The sequence below is a fragment of the Mauremys reevesii genome, linkage group 12 (assembly GCF_016161935.1).
Source record: "Mauremys reevesii isolate NIE-2019 linkage group 12, ASM1616193v1, whole genome shotgun sequence".
Taxonomy (NCBI): Eukaryota; Metazoa; Chordata; order Testudines; family Geoemydidae; genus Mauremys; species Mauremys reevesii.
Window position 1 is genome coordinate 45,353,902 of NC_052634.1, and position 8,314 is coordinate 45,362,215.

At 54.0% G+C, this 8,314-nt stretch overlaps 1 non-coding gene across 1 annotated transcript; it reads left to right on the plus strand.

Moving 5' to 3' along the window:
- Window positions 1–859: 859 nt before the first annotated feature.
- LOC120376322 lies at window positions 860–1,049 on the plus strand. The gene has a single exon (XR_005587209.1). It is a non-coding gene; the product is annotated as a U2 spliceosomal RNA (small nuclear RNA).
- Window positions 1,050–8,314: the final 7,265 nt, after the last annotated feature.

An 8,314-nucleotide genomic window follows, 5' to 3' on the forward strand; every position in this document is an offset into this window, starting at 1 on the left:
TCACCTTTTCCTTATTTCCCAGCAGATTGACTAGATCTGGGTGCTAGCAGGGGGACCTGATGGGCTCCTTATTTTCTGATTTCTTTCGGAAGCATTGAACTTGCCAGGGCACAGTCAGATTCTGGATGCTCATGGAAATGTAACACCTCGTGCTCAGCTTTAGTTCTGTTTCTCAGCTCTTTTGGAAAATCGATCTTTAGTCTGTCATGTAGCATCCTTGCATTAGGAGATGGCTAATTAATAAGACCATAAACCTTGGCAATCAAATGGAACCTGAAGTCCACAGAAGAGCCTGAAAGGCCCTTGGGGAGTGGAGTGCAAGTTGAGGAAGACTTCCCTGCACAGCTTCTCTCTCAATTCTCGTTTTCCTGTATTGAGTGCAAAAGTCGGGAATCAGCTCAGGGTACGGTTATACCATGTGTGTGCAGTGGTTAGACAAGAAACTGGACTGGTATGGAGCAAAACACTTGTGTGTACGTTTGAGAAGGAGCAGAAAAGAGCAGTGGGGCTGCGGTATAGCGCTTGCATAGGCTTTCTTTGGCCTGTTTTGCTGTAAGAGTTAACAGTGAGAGATTGTTAGTCACAGGTCAGTGGGTGGGTTTATGCAAATTAGGCGTGTACAGGGAAACCAGCAAGAGGAAGGAGGGTGAAAGACTTCTCTGTCTTTGAACAGAATTGTGTGTTAAGGGCTCTTGCTTTGAATTCTTCCAGTGGAGTCATTTCGGGGAAGAGATCATCACTTCAAGTTACCTAGTTATCAAGTGTCGTGAATGGTGTTTGGTGCGTGTCTGGGTGCTCCTCGTGCTGAAGTAGAAAGAAGTGGGGGAAGAGCAGCTGCCTAACGTCCGAGACTAACAGTATCGCTTCTTGGCCTTTTGGCTAAGATAAGTGTAGTGTCTGTTCTTATCAGTTTAATATCTGATAGGTCCTTTATTTGAGGACTGTATATTAAATTGATTTTTGAAACAAGGGGATGGAATAGGAGCTTGCTCTCACCACCCCATGCATTGACCTGGTATTGCACTATTTCCAGGACCAGTGCCTCCTTTGGGGAGAATTGTGTGGTTAAAAAAGCAGAATAAGATTCACTCTAAAGATGCTGATTTGAGAAGATTTTTTTTTAAATTAGTTGGAAAATCAGGTCTCTTTAGCACTTAAGTTCTTCATAACAATGTATTGTTAAAATTCCTTGGGAGTGTTTTCTGAGTCTACAGCTGTAAGTTTCTTTGTCTTGCTGGAAAATTGTTTTAAAAGCTGAGATTCTTCTATCAGAGAGGTAGCCGTGTTAGTCTGGTTCTGTAGAAGCAGCAAAGAATCCAGTGGCACCTTATAGACTAACAGATTATAGACTAACAGATGTTTTGCAGCATGAGCTTTCGTGGGTGAATACCCACTTCTTCGGGTGCAAGCAGTATTCACCCACGAAAGCTCATGCTGCAAAACATCTGTTAGTCTATAAGGTGCCACAGGATTCTTTGAGATTCTTCTGTTTGCTGTGAGTTTTTTCAACAACATGAGGGTTGAATGCTTTCCAGACTGAGGGTCTGTTTGGGAGATGGTTGGGGGGGGGACACAGATTGGCAATATTCAAGGTCACATGTATATCAATAACTGGATGAGTTACACAGACTTCTCCCCACCCAGCCTATGTTCCATGTATCTTGACTGAGCCTGTCGCCCACCATCCCAGAGCAGAAGCCTGAAGCCTGAGCCCCACCGCACGTGGGGAGGAGGGGAACTCCCGCTGGTTGCCGGCTCCTGCAGTGTTTATGACTCGGAAGGGGTAGGGACCAGCCTCTGCAGGCAGTCAGGGGATGAGCCGCTGCTTTGCTGCCCCGAATCCCCTCAATTACAGCCCGGGAGGCTGTGGCCACAATAAAAGCCCCTGGTGGCCACATTTGAGAAATGCTGGAGCCTCACAGTAAACAAATCCCAGCAGGTTTGTCACACCCTATCCCCCACCCTGGGATTTCCTGCCCTCTCCCACCCAGACCAACCTCCCTGGAAGTTCCCACCCCTATGTATTTACTGCCCTTTCTCCCCGCCAAGGGAACCCGCCAGCAACTCCCTGATAATCCCTCCCTCAACTGGCTCCACTGCAGCCATTTCCCTTCCCCGGCCCCTGGGAGGACGGAATGAGCTGGAGCAAAACATGGATGTTGCGCTGCAGCCTGTTAGGGCAAAAAGGGCAACTGGGGACATGTCAGAACAGGAAATAATTTCCCAGCACAATTCCCCCCAGGCTCTTTCCCTGCACACGGATATTCCAGCTTGTCCTGCATGGGACAGAAAAATTCAAATGTAGGGCTGTCAATTAATCGCAGTTAACTTACACAATTAACTTTAAAAATATCATGATTAATCTCAGTTTTAATCACACCGTTAAACAATAGAATATCAATTTAAATTTATTATATTTTTTGATTTTCTACATTTTCAATTAGATTGATTTCAATTACAACACAGAATATGAAGTGTACAGTGCTCACTATATATAGTTTTATTACAAATATTTACACTGTAAAATATAAAGTGCTGTAGTGCAATCTCTTTATCATTAAAGTGCAACTTGCATAGGTAGATTTTTTGTTGTTGCATAAGTGCACTCAAAAAGAAAACAATGTAAAACTTCAAGTCCAGTCAGTCCTACTTCTTGTTCAGCCAATTGCTGAGACAAACAGGTTTGTTTACATTTACTAGAATAATGCTGCCCGTGTCTTGTATACGTCACCTAAAAGTGAGAACAGGCTCTCTCGTGGCACTTTTGCAGCCAGCATTGCAAGGTATTAACATGCCAGATATGCTAACATCCATATGCCTTCATACTTCAACCACCATTCCAGAGGACATGCTTCCATGCTGAAAACGCTCGTTAAAAAAATAATGCATTAATTTGTGACTGAAGACCTTGATGAAGAACTGTATGTCTCCTACTCCATGGTTCTATCCGCATTCTGCCATATATTTCGTTTTATGGCAGTCTTGGGTGATGACCCAGCACATGTTCATTTTAAGAACACTTTTACTGCAAATTTGACAAAAAACACAAAGAAGGTATAATGTGAGATTTCTAGAGATAGCTACAGCGCTCGAGCCAAGGTTTAAGAATCTGAAGAGCCTTCCAAAATCCAAGAGGGACGAGGTGTGAAACATGTTGTCAGAAGTCCTCAAAGAGCAACACTCTGATGCAAACACTACAGAACCTGAACCACTAGACAGGAAAATCAATCTTCGGTGGGTGGCATCTGACTCAGATGAGGAATATGAATGTACTTTGGATCATTATCGAGCAGTACCTGTCATCAGCATGGAAGCATGTCCCTGGCCTCTGATTGCTAGAAGCTGGGAGGGGAGAACAGGGGCTGGAGCTCTCCATGGCCGCCTGGTCTGCTCACTCCCTCTGCAGCCCGTAGCCAGAGCCAGCCTTAGGGGTGGGTGCCACCAGGGCATTGCCCAGGGGTACCATGCTCAAGGGCGGTGCTGTACGGTGGCAGAGAGGTGTGTGCTGCCGGTGTAAAGTCAGAAACTGCTCCCGGCTGGCAGGGGAGTGCTGCTTGGGGTGGTGCCCAGATTTCCCTGCTCCTCCCGGCATAGGAACATGGGGGGAGGGAGGGGAGAAGGGGGAGAGAGCGGTGATGAGCGGCTACTGCTCCCCCCAATGTTCCTCTGTGCCCCCCTAGGGGGCTGTGAGGGGGGAGCAAGAGCGACATCAGGGCTCCCTGCCTCCAGGTCACCTTCCCACCTGGGCTGCATAAGGGGAGCACAAAGAGCAGCCGCCATGTTAGGGACGGTGACCTGGAGGCAGGGAGCCCTGATGTCGCTCCTTGCTCCCCCCTCACAGCCCCCTAGCGATCTGCGGAGGAGCAGTGTTCAGGGGCGGCGGGGGGAGCGAGCAGCAATGCAGCTACTCCGTGCATCCAGGTCAGTTTCCCCGAGTGGGCACAGGAGGAGGTGCAGGGGTTAGGGGAAGAGGGGGCACAGTGCAGGGATTAGGGGTGCGGGAGGAGGCAGGGGTTAGGGGTGCAGGGGGTCGGGGCACAGGGGTGCCTGAGGTCACAGGTTTAGGGTTTGGGGGGCACAGAGTTAGCGGTGTCGGGGGCACAGGGTTAGGGGGGAGGGACGTAAGGGTGCTGGAGGGGATGCAGGGTTAGGGGCACCAGAGGTTGGGGATGTAGGGTTAGGGGTGCTGGAGGGAGCACAGGGTTATGGGTGCAGAGGTTAGGGGTGCCAGAGGGGGACACAGGGTTAGGGGTGTGGGGGAGGACGCAGGGTGAACAGTGCAGGGTTAGAAGCACAGGAAGGGGCACGGGGCTCTCCTGTGGCCCAACCCCACAGGAGATTGACCCCATGTTTAAAGAACAAACCTCTATACTAAGGGCTGCAATATCCACTGGGGTGAGAAAAACGGCATTAGCTCCTTGCTGCCCAGCTGTGAGAGCTCTGACTGTGCGTCTATAAAGGGAACAGCGAATGGAAGCTAAGTGGCTCCGGTTCGCGCTCTGTTAGAGTCCCACCGGGAACAGTGAGCAGAAGTTAAGTTGCCTCCTGTTCTATAACTGATGGGGGGGGGGGCAGCAGGGATTAGGGGCATGGAGAACGGGGGTGCCTGACAGGTGTTGGGCTGCACGTTCCCTGCTGCAGCTCCGCAGACTGGAGCCTGCTCCTCCTGTGCAGGGCCAGCTCCAGCTTTTCTGCCGCCCCAAGCAGGAGGAAAAAAAAAAAAAAAAAGGACAAGCTGTGGCTCTTGGGCGGCAGCTCAACCACACTGCTGCTTCTGTGGCAGTTCGGCGGCGAGTCCTCCCCCCCTTCCTCTTTGGCAGCAATTCGGCGGCAGCTCAAAGACTAAGACAGGGAATGAGGGACCTGCCGCCGAATTTCCACCAAAGACCCAGCCGTGCTGCCCCGATACCGGACGGGCCCCCCCTTTGAACTAGCCGCTCCAAGCACCTGCTTGCTACACTGGTGCCTGGAGCCAGCCCTGCTCCCGTGACAAGCAGGGGCTGGTGCAGAGCGTGGCAGGGCAGGGAGATGACATCTCCCCTAAGGGTGGGGCCTTTTCACAGCAAGGGCAGCACCTCCCCGCAGGAGCACAGACCCCACCTGCTTCTCCTGCTTTCTCCTGACACCAGCACCACCCTTCCCAGCACCGCCTCATGGCAGCATCTGCTTCCGGACTCGCACCAGAAATGGGAAGTCTGGGCCGGGCCTGGCAGCGGCTGTCAGGAAATGGAAGCAGGAGACAGGACCACTCCCATGGTGCTGTGGGGCCCATCCTGGCTGGTGGGAGATGGAGGCAGTGGACACTACCACTCCCATGGTGCTGTGGGGCCCGTCCTGGCTGGTGGGAGATGGAGGTAGTGGACACTACCACTCCCATCGTGCCATAGGGTTTTCAAGTGGGGTGCCCCCCCCCAGGGATGGGCTCCAGGGGAGGTTTGGCATCTTAAGGGACTGGGGGGGGGGGTTGCTTGGAGGAGGTTTGAGGACCAACAGTGAAGGGGAAGTTGGACACTGGCCAGAATACCAGGAGACAAGGCAGGTGAGGTGATACCTGTTACTGGACCAGCTTTGGAGCCACACAGGGTCTTCTTCATGCAGGGGAAAGGTGCTCAGAGCATCACAGTTCAATAGAAGGTGGAACGCTCTGCCCCGAACGCCAGACATTCCCCTACTTCCTGGAACCGGGGGCCTGTCCCCATTGTCCTGTAAACAGCCCCACCATGTAACCCAGAGGTGGCTGCATCTTAGCACCAACACACCAGTGGTCACTGCTCCAGAGGAGATGGTACATACAGGCCACTGCCCTACGTGGCCCCCAGACGTCACAGACTGTGCACTGTCTTAGCTGGCCCCACACGTTACTGCCCAAAGAGGTGAGGTACACACAGGCTACTACTCAAACTGGGCACCTGGGGTCACTGCAGCAATGGTTGGGGGGGATACATGCAGGGCACTGCTGCACATGGCCACCAGGGGGCACTGCTGCAATGGTGGTGGGGGGCGGGGGATGATAGGCCACTGCCTGAAATGGCCACTACCACAATGGTGTGGGGAGAGGGGGAGGGAGATACCAATAGGGCACTGCCACACCACGGGGAGGTCACTGCTCCAATTAGTAGAGATACACATGGGGTAGTGCCCCAACTGGGGCCCTACCCCAGAGAGAGAGCGGGCTGGGGAGAGAAGAGGAAATCAAAGGCCACCGCCTCACTTAGCCACCAGGGGTCACTACCTAAATAGGGGACACACACACACACACACAGGGCACTGCCCCACCTGACCAGCAGGGGTCACTGCCCCAATTGGGGGATATGCAGAGGGTATTGCCCCACGGGGATGCCAGGGATCAGTGCCTGCCATACCTGGCACAGGGGTAGAGGGGATAGGGTGACCAGATGTCCCGATTTAATAGGGACAGTCTCGATATTCAGGGCTTTTTCTTATGTAGGTGCCTATTACCTTCCACCCCGTCCCGATTCGTCACACTTTCTATCTGGTCACCCTGGGGGGGGGGGCGGGGGGAGAGGGAGGCGGCTACACACAGGGCACTGCCATACTTGGCCACCAGTGCGCATCCCTAGTGGGGGAGTGACACACACCAGGAGCAGGGCTCACTGCCACAGAGGGGTTGGAAGACACCCAGGGCAGTGCCTGACATGGCCACCCAGGCACCCTGCCACCTTGGGGGAGGTGAAGAACACACCCCAGGCTCTGACTCCTCTGGCTACCAGTGGTCACTGGCCCAATGCAGGGGTTGGGGGGAGTAAATACACACAGGGACTGCCCCACCTGGGCAACACGAGTCACCGAGATAAGAGTGGGATACGCAGAGGGCACTGCCCCAATGGCTGATATACATACAGGGCCCTGCCTCACCTACCCACCAGCGCTCACAGGCGCAATGGCAGTGGTGGGGTCGCACAGGCAACTGCCCTCAGTGGCCACCAGGGGTCGCTGCAGCAATGCTAGGGGGGATACATGCCAGGCATTGCTGCCCCTCGCCACCAGGAGTCTCTGCTCCTACAAGAAGGCACCTACAGGACACTCCCGTGCCTGGCCAGCAGGGGTCACTATCACTGGGGAGGGGCTATGGGGAAGCGGAGAAAGAGCAACTAACTGCAGTGGGGAAAATAGTCATCTACCGGGGAGAAAGAACGGACTCCGCTAGGACATCGCACCAACTCCGGCCAGGCTGGATACCAGCAATTCGGGGCTGGAGCAGCTCCAGCTGGAGGCTGGGCGGAGGCAGGTGATCTCGGTCTCTGTGCTGAGCAGGCTGCTTTGGCAGTGAGGAGGGACAGGGAACCCCCCGGCCAGGGTCTTGCTGCCCAAGGAGGGGGAGATCTGTGGCAGTTTTGGAGTAGCTGGTTCAGCAGCCGTGAGCCGCACGCTTGTCCCTGCCTGTGCTCTCCAGGAGCACATAACACACAGGTGCGCACTGGATGTAGGCACCAGTGTAACGACAGAGCCAGACTCTGCTGAGTGCTGCCTGTGAGAGACAGGGGCAGAGTCTGACGGGCAGATGGGGGCAGGAGATGACAGGGCCAGCGGCCATGAGCTGAACCCATCACAAGTAAAGCCTGTGATGTCACCATCCGTCCCTGCAGCTCTCCATCTGTCCCGCTGTCCGTCCAACCCTCAACCCCCCATCCGTCCCCAATGTATGCCACCCCCCCTCACCCATCTGCCTCACACACTCATCTATTTCCTCATGCATCCTGCTGTCCCTCTGATTGGCCCTGCAGTGCCCAGCACAAGGAGGCATAGTGGGCCCTGAGCGAGGCTTTTGGGTGATGCAGTAATGGAGCTAGCGGGTGATAAGGGGGGTTCTGGGCATCTCTAATCCCAGCCCCACTTCTCCTGTGCCCAAAGCCATGACTGTGAGCCCACCCCTCTCAGTCTCAGACCCCACAGCCCCAAAGACATGACTGGCCACTCACGCTGTGACCCAGTTACAGCAATGAGGTCTCCCTGAAGATAGGGGGTGGGAGGAGCAACCCCCTTATCCTGGCAGGCAGGACACATCCTTCCCAGTATGGCAGAGACCTTGCCCGTGGGCAGACAGACCCAGCTGAGCCCATGGGAGACTGGGGGAGGAGGAGCAGAGGAAGAGGATGCAGGCAACTGAACATGAGAGGTGTCCATGAAAGGAGAGAGAGAGTTTGAGTGTGAGTTGGCCAACACAGAGAGAGAAACCTTGGAGAAAGAAAGAAACTCAGAACAGGGAGTCACCCTCATGGATCCAACTTTCTGCTAGGGAGCACACACCACTCCTGGCCAGAGAGACGATCAGCCCCCGCAAATGGCAACATCA